Below are 17,341 nucleotides of genomic sequence, written 5' to 3' on the forward strand. Positions count from 1 at the left end.
CAGCACCATGTCTCCGCTGTCCTCCAGTGCCTCCGTGAGCACCATCTTTATGCCAAGCTGGAGAAATGTGCATTTGACCTAACCTCTTTGGACTATCTTAGCTACATTATCTCAGCTGACGGTATCAGGATGGATCCTGCAAAGGTCCAGGCTGTCTTCTCCTGGCAGGCTCCATCCACCAAGAAGGACTTGCAACGTTTTCTGGGGTTTGCTAATTTTTACAGAAAGTTCCTACCCAGCTTTGCTCAGCTGACATCTCCTCTCACAGACCTCCTTAAGGGCAGGAAATCTCCTTTTCATTGGACGGCATCTGCCCAACAGGCTTTTGAAGAACTTAAGAAGCCTTTTAGTTTTGAGCCGATCCTGTTACATCCCGACCTGAGGAAGCCTTTTGTAGCGCAAACTGATGCCTCTGACTTTGCAGTGGGGGCGGTGCTTTTTCAGCCAGATCGGGTGGGCGGCGGGTTGCAACCCTGAGCCTACCACTCCAGGAAGCTGAACATGTCTGAGAGGAATTATACCATATGGGAGAACAGTTGGCCATCAAGTCCACTTTGGAGACCTGGCATCATCTTCTGGAGGGGGCACAGCACCCAGTTGAAGTTAGAACCGACCATCGCAACCTGGAACATCTTCAGACAGCTCGTGCCTTAAACCAGCGGCAGATTAGGTGGTCGCTTCCCCCCCCCCCCCGTTCCACCTTAAGATTTGCCATGTGAAGGCCTCCAACAACCTACAAGCAGATTCTCTTTCTTGTAAGCGGGACCTCCAGCCAGGGGGTGAGGGAAATCCCCCCCTCTCTGATTCTTCCCCCCCAGAGTCTGGCGGCAGCTGTGGTGCCTCGCTCTTGGGAGGAGCTCCTTCACTCTGCACAGGCTCAGGATGCTTTTGTCTGCACAAAAGTGGAGGAATTGGGGCTAGCCTCTGTCTCCCCCCACTCTACCCCCTTCTCTTTGCGAGGTGGCCTACTTTACCATTCTGGCCGGGTCTATGTGCCTTCTGGACCCCTCTGCAAGAAGGTCCTCCATCAGTGCCACGACTCCCCCACCGCTGGGCATTTTGGCATCGCCAAGACCCTGCACGGAGTGACGCAGGATTTTTGGTGGCCTCATGTGTGTCGGGACATCAAGACCTATGTCTCCTCCTGCCCAACCTGCCAGTGGGCGAAGGCCCCCTCAGGCAAGGCCACAGGTTTGCTTCACCACCTGCCTACCCCCTCAGGACCCTGGAAACTACTCTCCCTTGACTTCATCACTGACTTGCCTCGCTCACACGGTAAGACCGCTATTCTGGTGGTGGTGGATTTGTTTTCTAAGATGGCCTATTTCATCCCCTGCTCTGGGTTGCCCACAGCCAGGGAGACAGTGGAGCTTTTTTGGCGAATGGTTTCTGGCTCCACGGATGGCCTGAGGGTCTCATTTCGGATAGGGGGCCCAATTCACTGCCTATTTCTGGAGGGAGCTACTTGGGCTTCTCCATGTGACACTCCGTCTTTCCTCTGCCCACCATCCACAGACAGACAGTCAGACCGAGCACACCAATGCGACTCTGGAGCAATATTTGCATTGTTATGTCAATTACCAGCAAGATTACTGGTTTTCCTTGCTGCCTCTCATGGAATTTGCTTATAACAATGCCTACCATGCTTCCACCTACCAAACTCCATTTTTTACCAGTTTTGGTTACCACCTCAAGGCTTTCCCATCCAACCTAGCTACCACTTTGGTGCCGGCGGCCCATGACTTTTTAGAGGAGTTGAGAGCAGTACACTATCTCTTACGGGACTCCCTCGAGCAAGCCAAGACAGCCTACAAGGCCTCTGCGGACCGGCAGTGCCAGCCGGGTCCATCTCTGCAAATGGGGGACTGGGTTTGGTTGTCCACCCAATACCTCCCCTCTCACTCGCCTGCAAGGAAGCTCGTGCCTCACCACACGGGGCCTTTCCAGATTACGGCCCAGATTAACCCTGTTGCTTTTCACCTGGCTCTCCCCCCCTCCATGAAGATCCATCCTGTTTTTCATTGGTCCTTGCTGTCCCCCCTGGTTTCTGGCAACCCACATCGCTCAGTCGGCTCCCCCCTGCCGCCAGTGCTGGTGGAGGGGGAGGAGGAGTTTGAGGTCATGGAGATTCTGAACTCCTGCCTTTCTCATGGCTGCCTGCAATATCTAGTGGACTGGAAGGGGTACGGGCCAGATGAGCGGACCTGGGAACTCGTGGAAAATGTGCATGCTCCATTGCTGCTGAGGCGCTTCCACCAACTGTACCCCCACAAACCCGGGGCCCCAGGGGAGGAGCATGAGGGGGGGCCTCATGGGAGCGGGGATGATGTCAGGGTGGAAACTGAGCCGATAGAACCCCAGAGCAGTTCTGATTCTGAGGAGGAACAGCAATCCGTGGGAGAGGAGCTTGCTCATCTCTCACAGGCACAGCAGCTGGCAGAGATTCCTCCTGCCAGCATTCCTGGGATAGACAGTGACCCTGGCAGCGAGAGAGTTGTGGAGGGGGGCTTGCTGGATGCTCAGTGCCGGCACAGGGAGCAACGACAGATGGAGGGCGTGGAAAGGAGGCGTAGCACTCGTTTGGTGCGCAAGCAGCAGTCGCGTCCCGAGGACCCAAGGGAAAGAGGGAGGATCTCTCCCTAGTCCATACGTTCAGGGTCTTCCCGTGGTTCTCCTTCAAACGGGGACCAACTGCCTTACCTGGAGCTTAGGCTACTCTGCTATCTTTCCCCAGTGCTGTTGCTTGCTTAGTCGCTGGTGATTAGCATCTGAAAGAGTCATTAAGTTGTAAAAGGAATAAAGCCTTGAAAAGAATCCTTTTCATCTGTGTCTTGAGTTGGCTATTGGAGTAGACTGTAAGAGGCAGCTAGGGTGCTCCTGACAACACTGCACCCACCTGCATTGTGGTGGATGCAAACTGAGGGCCAGCCTGCCAAGAGTGTTGATGATGTTCCAGCATGATAACCCCCTAAACCTTTACCGAAGAAGAAATAAGCTGTGCTATAAGCCCTGCCAGTGGGGGCCCTACCTGGGAGAAGCTGTTGAGAATTCCTCCTCCCCCCAGAAGAATTTGGTGAAATTGTCTCCCAAAATTCTCTGCCCACAAGTAAGGTAGAGAATTTCAAGAGACCATTTGCACACAGCGCTAATCTGTAGTCAGCTGCCCCATGTGGTGAACCACTGAACTACAGATGGCAGCCTTCTTCAGTGAAGTATCTTCAGGCTCTGGACTGATGACGGGCTCCACCCATGCCAGCTGGCCATTGGATCCTTCTGGGCAAGAAGGAATATAAAGAGCTTCCTGGTTTAGCTAAGCCTTGCTTGAGTAGCATGGTCTTTCTGAGCTCTGGTATTCTTGATTGGTTTTTTTTGGTTCTGACTTCTGGCTTACACCTTGATCTTGTCTTCTGATTTGCCCTGTAGTCCTAACTTCTTTTTCAGACTACTGGCTTCTGGTCCTTAGCTTGTGGCTCACCCTAGACCACTGCCCTTGGTCCAGCTCTGACATGTAGTTTGTCCTGTGCACTTTCTCACCTTCATCCTTGTACCTTTGCCATCCAATCCTCCCACTGTAATAGGGTCACTAGCAGACTTGCGGGAATCCCACAAGCACTACAGACACAAAGGAAAAGGGATGCAAACAAGTGGCCTGACCTTTGTGGTGATGCTGGTGTTGCTCAATAGAGCAGGGGTGAGGCTATGGTAGTTGAAATGCCAAGGGTAATTCAAGGTACAGTGTCAATAATACTAAATTCTGGTTGGAAAAAGGCTTCTCCCTCCTGCAGGATATGGAAAAGGCGGAGGAAGGATGAGCAGAGATGCTAACAGAAGAGAGGTGGACCACCCTTGAGGAAGATGCATGGAGGAACAGCCAAGGAGCAGACCCCAGCTGGTACTTCAGGTTTACATTTTGGACATAGCAGGCTCTGGCTGACATGTACAAGCTCCAGGCTAAGGGAGCAGAGTAGGAGGATTGCCACAGGATCAAGAACCGCGAAGCCATAAGGAGAAGAAGGAAAGTACCTTTTATCTTTATGTTCTCCCTTCCTTCCAGTTTGCTTTGTGGATAGTCGTAAGCCTGTGATGAAACAGACTTAGCTAAAGGGGGTAAAATGACAGCCCTGTCAAATACTAATGAAGACCATTTGCAGGGTTTTAAACCTGCTGAGTAAATCCAGACATGCTCCCCTGTACTATTCTCCATCTTTGTAGTAAAAGTAGGGATTCGGAGTTGTCTGTCAAATTTTGGATTGTAAATTCCTTGGACAAGGTGTTTTTCGTATTTGTTTTTAATCTTCTGGGCTTTAGCATGCTCTATACTTTGATGACACTGTCTTCTATAATAACAAAAGAGGTTGTGTGTCTGTCTGTCCATCCGTCAGCACTGTAGTGCCAATGTGGTGAAAGCTAGACACCCAAAATTCGGCATGCATACTAATGGAATCCTGGGGCTGTGCACTCCAGGGTTATTTTCATTTTAAAGTTTATTAATTAATATTAATGAATCTAAATATGTCCATCTGGTTGAAGCATGCAGTAACATCTTCAGTCAGTAGAGGCAGACTTCCTTAACCAGCTCAGAGCTTTGCAGTCCTCAGGGGACTATATAGGCGCTCATGGCAGGAGCTGTGCCTGGGGGTGCCAACAGGCATGGCTTCACTCAGACAAGGTGGGCAGAATTCTGACAGCTGTGTAAGTTTGCTTGAAAGCACCACTGTATCAAATTAAGGGTTATTCCAACCTGTGTAAAGCCAGGTCCATTAGTTAGCTATAACTAACAAAGCAAAGGGCTGGATGTGCCTGATCTTGTCTGATCTCAGAAGCTAAGCAGGGTCAGCCCTGGTTAGTGCTTGGATGGGAGACAGCTGGAAATGAGGCTTCCTGCATTGAGCAGGGGGTTGGACTCGATGGTCTTTTAGACCCCTTCCAACCCTATGGTTCTATGATTGTGACTAGGGATGGTGGAGAATTTCTCCACGAATCTTCGGGAGGCCAAGCGCTGAGGCATTCGGCCCCCCGAAAGTGTTGGGGAAATTCTCTGCTGGCCTCCCGCCCCCCCCGGGATGGGACTTACTGTGGCCGAATATCCCTCCCGGCGGTGGGTCCTGGCGGTGTTTCGGCGGTGTTTCGGCAGGGGCAGGGGCGGCGGCCGGTCTCCCGACTGGCTACCGCCGCTGCCATTACAAAATAAAAAAGTAAAACACACGCACACACACACCCGTGATAGGCTATGTGACGATTTACGTAGCCTATCATGGCTAGATTTCCAAAGTCAGCCATGATAGGCTACGTAAATCATCACGTAGCCTATCACGGGTGACTTTGGGGGGAAAAAAAAGCGCGTACGCAAATGGCGGCGGCCCATGGGCGCCGCCATTTGCATTCCTTATTTTGGCACGTCTAGTCTACGTAAAGATTTATGTAGACTATGGCGAAAATAAGGGCAACGCAAATAGTGTTCCCTTATTTTCGCCGTAGTCTATGTAAATCTTTACGTAGACTAGACGTGCCAAAATAAGGAACGCAAATGGCGGCGCCCATGGGCCGCCGCCATTTGCGTACGCGCTTTTTTTTTCCCAAAGTCACCCATGATAGGCTACGTGATGATTAATGTAGCCTATCATAGCTGACTTTGGAAATCTAGCCGTGATAGGCTACGTTAATCATTACGTAGCCTATCACGTTGTTTTTTCCCACTTTTTCTTTCACGGCCGGGGAGACAGGGCGCTTCTCCCCGGCCTGAATTTTGGCCGGGCGAGGCAGGGCGCCTCCCCCCCCCGGCCTGAATTTCAGCCGGGTGAGGCGGGGCGCCTCCCCCCCCTCACCTGGACTTCGGGGAGAGAAGCGAAGCGCCTCCCCCCCACCGTGAAGCAAGCTGCGGGACCAGGTAAGTCCCTTTCATACATCCCTAATTGTGACAGCAGCAGCAGCAAATAAAACTTGGCATGCACTGTTAAGACTAGGGATGTACTGACTGGGTGAAATCTGCTCCATCTGTCTTTTGTGGATTGTCAGGCACCATATGTTCTGTCATCCACTCATAGATGGATGCAAATTATGATTTTTGTCATGTGGAAAAATAGGCAAATAATTACGTAAAACGTTTTGTAACAATTTACACAATTTACCCCAGAACATAACATTTAGTCCCCCATTCCATTCAACTTTTCCTCAGCAGAAACTTGTGCATTTTCCTACGAATACATATCCGTAAATTTTGGGAAAGTAAAAAAAAGCAAACCCCACCTGAAAGTCCACAGCCTCAGTGCGACATGAAGGGGTCACTCCGCAGCAGATTTCACAGGTCAAATTCTTAGAAATCTAAGCTCATTTTAGTCCGTCTCTAATTTCTCCAGCATCCCTAGTTAATGCTCTTCGCTCCAAAGTTCTCTTCAGCTGACAGTTCCAACTCAAGACCTGAGGTGCTCTAAACTCCAGTAACGTATTGTGCTGGCAGAGATTTAAACTGTAGAGCTCTTTGGGAAGTTATAAAAAGTAACATTTCCATATCCTAATCAGAGATGCATTAGTCAAAAGTGAAGGAAAAACTCTTGTATCGTGAAGGCATTAAGAAATCATTGAGATGTGAAGTAATTCTTCTTGGGAAAAGGATTTTAATAATACAGTCTTCATAATGCTAGGGAGTTGTCAAATCAGTCATAGGTAGCAAGAATTTTATTCCTTCTTCTTGACCGAATTCATGTTATGAAAACAGTCACAAGATGGAGTTATTAATAAAAAAACCATTCGCTCTCACAGAAAATTTATGTTCATAGCCTGATGGATATGGCAGATTAGGGTAATCTACTCGTGTGCATGCACACACACACACACACACAGTTTCTAACACACTTTCCCCTTTCAATTACCCAAACGTATGCTTACTATTACAAAGTTCATAAATCAAAAACAGAAGCCTCCAAAGAGTATTTTATCCCCAAATAATCTCTATTTTCTAACAACAGTAGCTTTCTTCTCACAAACAGGAAGATTCACTCAAACCAGGAGTGGGAAACCATTTTACCTCAGTGGAAATCTGTTGGAGGGGCAAAGTGGGATGAGTCAGAGACAGCAGTAAGTGGGGCCAGACCCCCATACATCAATTCACACACAGAGACACACATTCATACTTTGTCTCTTTCCATTTCTCACTCACATTGGGAGAGGTTGGGGGGGCCCCACAGGTTACCCCCCTCTCATTTAAACTAACTTACTAGTCTGGAAACTACTTTCCCATGGTCAGAGCTATTTATTTATTTATTTATTTATTTAAATTTGTATACCACCCAACTACCCCTTCATGGATCACTGCCTTGTTGTGGCGAAGGGGCTTGAGTAACTCAGTGAAGCCATAAGCTATGCCGTGCAGGGCCACCCAAGACGGACAGGTCATGGCAGAGAGTTCTGACAAAATGTGGTTCACTGGAGAAGGAAATGGCAACCCACTCCAGTATTCTTGCCAAGAAAACCCCATGGAACGTATCACAAGGCTAAAAGATATGACGCCGGAAGATGAGCCGCTTGGGTCGGAAGGTGTCCAATATACTACTGGGGAAGAACAGAGGGAATTTCCAAGTAGCGCCAAAAAGAGTGAAGCAGCTGAGCCAAAGCCGAAAGGACACTCAGCTGTGGATGTGTCTGGTGGTGAAAGGAAAGTCCGATGCTGTAAAGAACAATATTGTTTAGGAACCTGGAATGTAAGATCAATGAATCAAGGTAAGCTGGAGGTGGTCAAACATGAGATGGCAAGATTGAACATCGACATCTTGGGAATCAGCGAACTGAAATGGACAGGCATGGGCGAATTTAATTCAGGTGACCATTATATCTACTACTGTAGGCAAGAATACCTTAGAAGAAATGGAGTAGCACTCATAGTCAATAAAAGGGTGGGAAAAGCAGCCCTGGGGTACAATCTCAAAAACGTTAGAATGATCTCAGTATGAATCCAAGGCAAACCATTCAACATCGCATTAATTCAAGTCTATACCCCAACCACTGAGGCTGAAGAAGCTGAGGTTGATCAGTTCTATGAAGACCTACAACACCTTAACTTACACCAAAAAAGATGTCCTCTTCATCATAGAGGATTGGAATGCAAAAGTAGGAAGTCAAGAAATCACCAGGATAACAGGCAAGCATGGCTTCAGTGTACAAAATGAAGCAGGATAAAGGCTAATAGAGTTTTGCCAAGAGAACACGCTGATCATAGCAAACACTCTTTTCCAACAGCACAAGAGGTGACTCTACCCATGGACATCACCAGATGGTCAATATCGAAATCAGATTGATTTGTACTTTGCAGCCAAAGATAGAGAAGCTCTGTACAGTCAGTAAAACAAGACCTGGAGCTGACTGTGGCTCAGATCATGAGCTGCTTCTTGCAAAATTTCAGCTTAAATTGAAGAACGTAGGGAAAACCACTAAACCATTCAGGGATGACCTCAATCATATCCCTTATAAATATACAGTGGAGATGAGGAATAGATTTAAAGGATTAGACTTGATAGACAGAGTGCCTGAGGAACTATGGACAGAGGTCCATAACATTGTTCAGGAGACAGCAACTAAATCCATCCCAAAGAAAAAGAAATAAAAGAAAGCCAAATGGCTGTCTGATGAGGCTTTACAAGTAGCTGAAGAAAGAAGGGAAGCGAAAAGCAAGGGAGAAAGGGGAAGATATATCCAACTGAATGCAGAGTTCCAGAGAATAGCAAGGAGAGACAAGAAGGCCTTCTTAAATGAACCATGCAAAGAAATCGAGGACAACAATAGAATGGGAAAGACTAGAGATCTCTTCAAGAAAATCGGAGATATCAAGAGAATGTTATGTGCAAAGATGGGCATGATAAAGGACAAAGAAGGCAGGGACCTAACAGAAGCAGATGAGATTAAGAAGAGGTGGAAAGAATGCACAAAAGAACTATACAGGAAAGATCTGAATGTCCCTGATAGCCATGATAGTGCACTCACTGAACTTGAGCCAGACATCCTAGAGAATGAAGTCAAGTGGGCCTTAGGAAGCATTACTAACAACAAAGCTAGCAGAGATGACAGTCTTCCAGCTGAGCTATTTAAAATCCTAAAAGATGATTCTCTTAAAGTGCTGCACTCAATATGCCAACAAATTTGGAACACTCAACAATGGCCACAAGACTGGAAAAGGTCAGTTTACATTCCAATTCCAAAGAAGGGCAACGCCAAAGAGTGTTCAAACTACTGCACAATTGTGCTCATTTCACATGCCAGAAAGGTGATGCTCAAAATCCTACAAGCTAGGCTTCAGCAGCATGTGAAATGAGAACTACCGGAAGTACAAGCTGGGTTTCAAAGAGGCAGAGGAACTAGAGATCAAATCGCCAACATTCGCTGGATCATGGAGAAAGCAAGAGAATTCCAGAAAAACGTCTATTTCTGCTTCATTGACTACGCTAAAGGCTTTGATTGTGTGGATCACAACAAACTGTGGCAAATTCTGAAAGAGATGGGTGTTCCAGACCACCTTACCTGTCTCCTGAGAAACCTGTACAAGGGACAAGAAGCAACAGTAAGAACCTGACATGGAACAACCGATTGGTTCAAAATTGGGAAAGGAGTACGACAAGGCTGTATATTGTCGCCCTGCTTATTTAATTTATATGCAGAGTACATCATGAGAAACGCCGGGTTGGATGAATCACAGGTCGGGATTAAGATTCCCGGGAGAATTATCAACAACCTCAGATACGCAGACGATACCATAGGGTTGGCGGAGAATTTCCCCACGAATCTTTGGGAGGCCGAGCGCCGATGCATTCAGCCCCCCGAAAGTGTTGGGGAAATTCTCCGCCAGCCCCCTGCCCCCCCCGGGATGGGACTTACCTTCGGCGAATGTCCCTCTCGGCAGTGGGTCCTGGCCGCGTTTCGCGTTTCTCCCGACCGGCTGCCGCCACTGCCATTGCAAAAAAAAAAAAGTAAAGTAAAAAAAACACACACACACCCGTGATAGGCTACGTAACGATTTACGTAGCCTATCACGACTAGATTTCCAAAGTCAGCCGTGATAGGCTACGGAAATCGTCACGCTATTTGCGTTGCCCTTATTTTCGCCATAGTCTATGTAAATCTTTACGTAGACTAGACGTGCCAAAATAAGGAAGGCAAATGGCGGTCCCCATGGGAGCCGCCATTTGCGTACGTGCTTTTTTTTTTTTCCCCAAAGTCACCCGTGATAGGCTACGTGACGATTCACGTAGCCTATCACGGCTAGATCTGCAAAGTCAGCCATGATAGGCTACGTCAATCATCATGTAGCCTATCACGGGTGACTTTAAAAAAAAAAAGCGCGTACGCTAATGGCGGCCCCCATAGGGAGCCGCCATTCGCGTTCCTTATTTAGTCGCTGTAGTCTACGTAAATGTTTACGTAGACTACGACGAAAATAAGGGCAACGCAAATAGCATTGCCCTTATTTTCGCCGTAGTCTACGTAAATCTTTACGTAGACTACAGTGACCAAATAAGGAACGGGAATGGCGGCTCCCTATGGGGGCCGCCATTATCCGTACACACTTTTTTTTTTTTTAAGTCACCCGTGATAGGCTACGTGACGATTGACGTAGCCTATCACAGCTGACTTTGCAAATCTAGCCGTGATAGGCTACGTGAATAGTCACGTAGCCTATCAGGGGGCCTTTTTTTTTTTCTTTCTTTCATTGCAATGGCGGCGGCGGCAGCCGGTCGAAAGACCGGCTGCCGCTCCCGCCCCGCTTGAACACCCGCCGAACCGCCGGCCGGACCCGCCGCCGGGAGGGACATTCGGCGAAGGTAAGTCCCGTCCCGGGGGGGGGGTGCGGGGGGCGGGGGGGTGCGGAGGATTTCTCCCCGAAACTTGTTCGGGGGGCCGAACATGTTGGCGCTCGGCCCCCCGAAGTTTCGGGGAGAAATTCTCCGCCAACCCTACATCCTAACGGCAGAAAGCGAAGAGGATCTAAAAAGTCTCTTGTTGAGGGTGAAAGCGGAGAGTGCAAAAGCTGGTTTGAAACTCAACATTAAAACAACTAAGAACATGGCATCTGGCCCCATCACTTCCTGGCATATAGAAGGGGAAGAAATGGAAGCAGTGACAGATTTTATTTTCTTGGGCTCCAAGGTCACCGCAGACGGTGACTGTAGCCATGAAATTAAAAGATGCTTGCTCCTTGGGAGGAAAGCTATGGCAAATATAGACAGCACAGTAAGAAGCAGAGACATCACTTGCCGACAAAGATTCGTATAATCAAAGCTATGGTTTTCCCAGTAGCAACGTATGGCTGTGAGAGTAGGGATGTACAAAAGTCACTTACCTTTCTGCGGATTATGTTGATGGTGGGGGGGGAGGCGTTCCGTTCGTCCCCCCTGGAATCCTCCGCAGCTGGCTGTGCTCCGCAGCTGCTCCATGGAGCAGCTGGCCAGGCCCAGCCCAGAGCCATCCACAGATGGATTTCCGGCCGCGGAGGGCTCTGGGGAAAAAACAACAACAACTGCATACACAAATGGCGGTGGCTATGGCCGCTGCCATTTGCGTTCCTTATTTTTGGCCATCTTAATCTACGTAAATATTTATGTAGACTATGATGGTGAAAATAAAGGGGAACGCAAATAGCGTAGCGGGCGCTATTTGCGTCCCTTTTTGGTTCACCATTTTAGCCTACGTAAATCATTTTTTACGTAGCCGCCCCCATTTGCGTCCCTGTAGTCAGCCGTGATAGGCTACATAAAGACTTACGTAGCCTATCAGGTCTGGCTTAGAAAAAATGACAACAACGCGCGTACGCAAATGGTGGCAGCTACAGCTGCATTTGTGTTCCTTATTTTTGGCCATCTTAGCTATTTTGCTATTTGCGTCCCCCTTATTTTCGCCATCTTAGTTTACGTAAATATTTACGTAGAGTAAGACGGCCAAAAATAAGGAACGCAAATGGCGCTCCGTCCCTCCCCCCGAAATTCTCTCTGGCCGGCTCCACTCCGCAGAAATTCCGCAGAGCCGCCAGCCGGGGCTGCCCACAGCCGGACATCTGGCCTCTGGGCAGCCTGCAGGGATGCAAATGGCGGCTGCCGTAGCTGCTGCCATTTGCGTCCCTGTATTTTGCCATGATAGGCTATGTAAGTATTTATGTAGCCTATCACGGCAAAAAAACCCCACAAAAAACTAGCGAATGCAAATGGCGGCAGTTACAGTGGCCGCCATTTGTGTTCCCCCCTTTTTTTTGCCGTTTTAGCCTATGTAAATATTTACGTAGGCTAAAACAGCAAAAAAAAAAAAAGGGAACGCAAATGGCGGCCGCTGTAGCCACCGCCATTTGCGTTCGCTGTTTTTTGTGGGTTTTTTTGCCATGATAGGCTATGTAAATACTTACATAACCTATCATGGCTTCCGCAGGGATGCAAATGGTGTCCCTGCGTTAGCCACGATAGACTACGTAATTATTTACGTAGCCTGTCATGGCTATAATAAGGAAGCAAATGGCGGCCGCAGATGCAGCCTCTATTCGCAAGTCAGCTCGGACGGCAGGAGGTAAGTGCTCCGTTTTGCGCGCCTTTTGTGGGGTGGGGGGGTGGGGACTTGGTTCCACCACAGATTTCGGGGGGCTGAATGCACTGGCATTCGGCCTCATTGAGATCTGTGGCAGAATTCTCTGACATCCCTACTTGCATGGGAAAACACAAATGGCCATATCTTTTTCAGTTTTCATGATACATACATGAAATTTGGGAAACTCTCAGCCCCCTGGGAGCAGTGTTCACTTGCCAAATTTCAGGCAATATGGCCAAGTAGTTTTTGTGCTAGGTGCAGGCACAATTAGTTTTTTTCAAGGAACTGTTTAGAAGCAAAGAGCTATAACTTTTCACTGCTTGCTCAGAAGTGCATTAAAGTTGGGGAATGCACAGCCCCATTGGAGGGCATCCCACCTGCTAAATTTCAGACAGTTTGAGTTTGGCCCATAGTTTTTGTGCAAGGTGCAGCTAAATGTGCTTTTCTCAGAAACTCACACCAAAGTTCACAAAGGTATAATCAAGTTAGGTGTTGAAACGGTGAAGAGGTCACCACCTCTAAACTCTGCTGTAGGTTTTTTTGAAGTGCAAATAATACCAATTTCCTATTCACAGTCAATAACCTCGGTAGGGATGTCAGAGAATTCCGCCACGGATCTCGGTGAGGCCAAATGTGAGTGCATTCGGCCCCCCGAACTCCGTGGTGGAACGGCCTGCCACCCCCCCGCCCCCCGCGGATCCCTCTCGGGATGAGACTTACCTGGGGCAGATGTTCTAGACAGCGGTGTTTACGTAAATATTTACGTAGAGTAAGACGGCCAAAAATAAGGAACGCAAATGGCGGTGGCTGTAGCCGCCGCCATTTGCGTATGTGTTTTTTTTAAAAAACCAGACATGATAGGCTACGTAAGTCTTTATGTAGCCTATCACATCTTGTAAAAAAAAACCCGACAAGACTGCAAATGGCGGTGGCGGCAGCCGGTCGGAAGGCCAGCCGCCGCCGCCAAATCCGCCACCGGAGCTGCTGCCACCTGGAACATCCGCCCCAGGTAAGTCTCATCCCAGGGGGGATCCATGGGGGGTGGCGGGGGGGTGGCATGTCATTCCGCCACAGATTTTGGGGGGCCGAATGCACAAATGGGGGGGGAAACAACAACAAAAATAAGGAACACAAATGGTGGCAGCTGTAGCTGCCACCATTTGCGTACGCGCGTTGTTGTCGTTTTTTCTAAGCCAGACCTGATAGGCTACGTAAGTCTTTATGTAGCCTATCACGGCTGACTACAGGGACGCAAACGGGGGCGGCTACGTAAAAAATGATTTACGTAGGCTAAAATGGTGAATCAAAAAGGGATGCAAATAGCGCCCACTACGCTATTTGCATTCCCCTTTATTTTCACCATCATAGTCTACGTAAATATTTACGTAGATTAAGATGGCCAAAAATAAGGATAAGGATCTCACCGAGATCCGTGGTGGAATTCTCTGCCATCCCTAATCAAACTGCAGTTTCACCTGCACTGTGGATCAGATTCAATCCATTCCAAAGAACAGTTGGGTTAAATGGCCTTTCCAATGTTTGCTTCTTCTTTTTCTTACACAGTATTGCATATCGAATACTTACAGTATTCGAACAATGGGGATAATAAATGGCCTGGATTTGTACATGGCACAGCCTCTGTCTGTGACTCATCCAAAGGTTTGACACTGAAGCTCAAACAGGCCCAGCACAAGGTCTCTTGCCTCCTGAGGTGAGAGAGGAGACATGCTGCCGCATCGTACCAACACAACCCTGCACCTCCTTCCCCGTCCCATTCCTCCCTTACCTTTGCTTTGCTGCTGTCACTGCATTGGCTCTATAGAGAGCCAGGTGGCTTGAAGAAATGGTCGCAGAGCTCTTGCAGGAGTTCACACATGAGATGAAGGATGGAGAGGGCAGGCAGCTGTTCTAGAGAGCCCCACCAGCCTCTCTCTCGCTGCAGCAAATGCCATGGCTAAACAGCAGCTGTTGGAGGCTGTGACAGCAGGCATTCCTGGTGGGGGAGCAGAGCAGAGCAGAGCAGAGCAGAGCAGCAGAGTGGCATGACGCAATTCACCGCTGCTCCCACTCCACCACCTGATGCGGTGCCTCATCCTGCTTCGTGGGTGGATTGGCCCTGAGCTCAAATGACACACTGGCCCTGTTCACATAAGCTATGCTGGTTATGCTTTTTTTTTTTGCTAACCACTTAATGTGATGTGTAGGGGGAGAAACCACATTCTCTGTGGTTAGTAAGCCACCCCTGCTAACCACCCACCTGCAAAAGGGTCCCCAGGGTGGCTTACTGTGTCATCTGGCGGGCTCCCCAGTGGTTTAGACAGGCTCCGGAAGACTTCCAGGCCACAACCATAGAGTCTGCTGGCTAGAGTGTCCACCACTGCAGGCAATGCTGTAGCTGCTGTGGACTTTCTCTATGGTCGCACGCCCATTTGGGACACTAGAGCAGATGTCACGAGCATGTTTGCTCCACGGAGGATGACGGGATACACGTTAAACATGCCAAGAAGATAGCAGGTAACTACAGAGAAGGAGTGGATAGCAGAACCACACAGTGTAGCATGGTTCCACAGTAGTCTGGTAGGCCCGTGTATCTTGGTTTCACTACCCTCCTCTATAGTTACTCTAATCACCCTCCCCCATGCACATGTGAATAGGCCCACTATGTGGAATTCCATGATCCTTTTCTCTCTGTATGTGTATGTTTTAACTTGAAGCAGCCTGAGGTAGCTGCATCTGAATGGAAAAAAGGGCACATTGCGAGAGGGGCTTTACCTCCCCAATGAGGGAGAGGGCCTTCTCAGGGTGTCCCCCCATCTGTGGAACGAGCTGCCCGATGAGATTTGCCTGGCATCAACATTATTATCTTTTTGGTGCCAAGTTAAGAGCTATCTCTTTTCCCAGGCATTTGGCAGCACAAGATGGGTTTTAATCGGTCCTGTCTTTAGTTTTGACTGACTGTCAGTTCAAAGTTATATGTTCTTTGTGCATATTGTCTGTGTGCTTTTATGTAAATGGCTTTTAAACTTCTTATATTGTATTTACTGTTTTAACTTCTGTAAACTGCCCAGACAGCTTCAGCTATAGGAATGTAAATAATAACAATAACAATAATATAATTTGGTCTAGTTTCAGCTCAAACTCTCCTCAAGCTGCTTCTTTATGAACAGGAGGAAAGATATGAGGTGCTTGTATCATACCCCAATGGGGAGCACCCTCCCCAAAGCAGCTTGGGGAGGGTGACTACTGAGCTGAAAAAATGATTGGAGGTGGAAGGATTAAGCAGCCTCTTCTTGCTGTTCTTCCCCTCAGGCACAGCCTGCCTCATGCTGGGATGAAAGAATCACTGTAGTCCACTTAACGTGTAGTTAAGTAAGACCTGGCAGTGTCCAACACTGAAGAAAAATACTAAATGTTTGGCATCCCTGTATGGGAAGAGTGAACAAAATGGAGGTTGGCGGACTGGTAAAACAAAGATTAGAAGCACTGTTAACAAAGAGGCACTTCTTATGACTCCCTGGCTACATTTCTGAGCTGTTGAGGAATATCTCCATTATATTCCTAGAAGGGAAGTGATTAAGTGTTAGCAGTGAAGAGACTAAAGGAAATTAGAAGTACATGAAATAGTAATCATCATGGTGTGGTCTTTTGAAGCTGACAGAGAAGAAACTAAATTATCTTTAAAAGAGATCATGAAGAGAGTTTAAAGGATGATATGTTAGCTAAGGCAGTATCAAGGTGGCCAATTAATAAAATTGCTCTGAATGCAGCACTTTTACAAATAAAAAGATATATGAAAGGAAATTGAATCCAGAGATGTGAATGTAGCTTTCAACCAGACGTGCAAATTACAGATAATGGAATTAGCTGGCTAATGTGCCAAATGAAAATTAATTCTAACAAACCACCTCCAATTCTTAATTCCAGCTGATAAAAGAAGCATCTATGCATTTTTAGCTGGTTACACTGGGGGCATAGCAGTTCTTACAATAAGAATGTGCCTAGTTGGTTGTCCAGTGACACCCAACTGACAGAGTGCATAATTTACATTTAAATTACATTGGAAAACCATGATTAACTTTAACAGCCTAGCATCAGTAGTCAGCATGGGCAGGCAGCTGCTGAGGGCCCAGCAGGTCAGAAGGGCGCATCCCTATTGCATCTGCTACCATCCTCCTCCTTGCGCTCCCAGCTGGCCCCACTGGCAAAACGAAGCCCCACAGACAAGTGTTCAGGCCCTGTGGTGCTCCATTTTCTAAAGAATTGCTTTCATTTTGAGTAGCAGCACACTGAGACAATCAGACATTCCCAATCTGAATTGGGACCATGTGCGTTTACATGAAGGTAAAAAGTAAGGCTGTGCACGGACGCCCCACTTTGCTTCTGATGCTGCTTCAGACCTTCTAAAGTGGCCCTGCTTCGCTTCAGACCCCATCCCCTTCGACTCGGATTGGAATCGAGATTCAGACATCCAAATCACTGTTTTTGGCATTTTCCCATTGACTTGCATGTAGGGATGTACGAAAGTCACTTACCTTTTCGAAGGGTGACATTCGCGGTGGGGGGGGGAGGCGCTCCGTCCCTCCCCCCGAAATTCTCTCTGGCCGGCTCCACTCCGCGGAAATTCCGCAGAGCCGCCAGCCGGGGCTGCCCACAGCCGGACATCTGGCCTCTGGGCAGCCTGCAGGGATGCAAATGGCGGCTGCCATGGCTGCTGCCATTTGCGTCCCTGTATTTTGCCATGATAGGCTATGTAAGTATTTATGTAGCCTATCACGGCAAAAAAACCCCA

This window comes from Heloderma suspectum, chromosome 2, assembly GCF_057233095.1.
Source record: "Heloderma suspectum isolate Gila_16-S chromosome 2, 16-S_ref, whole genome shotgun sequence".
Lineage (NCBI taxonomy): Eukaryota > Metazoa > Chordata > Lepidosauria > Squamata > Helodermatidae > Heloderma > Heloderma suspectum.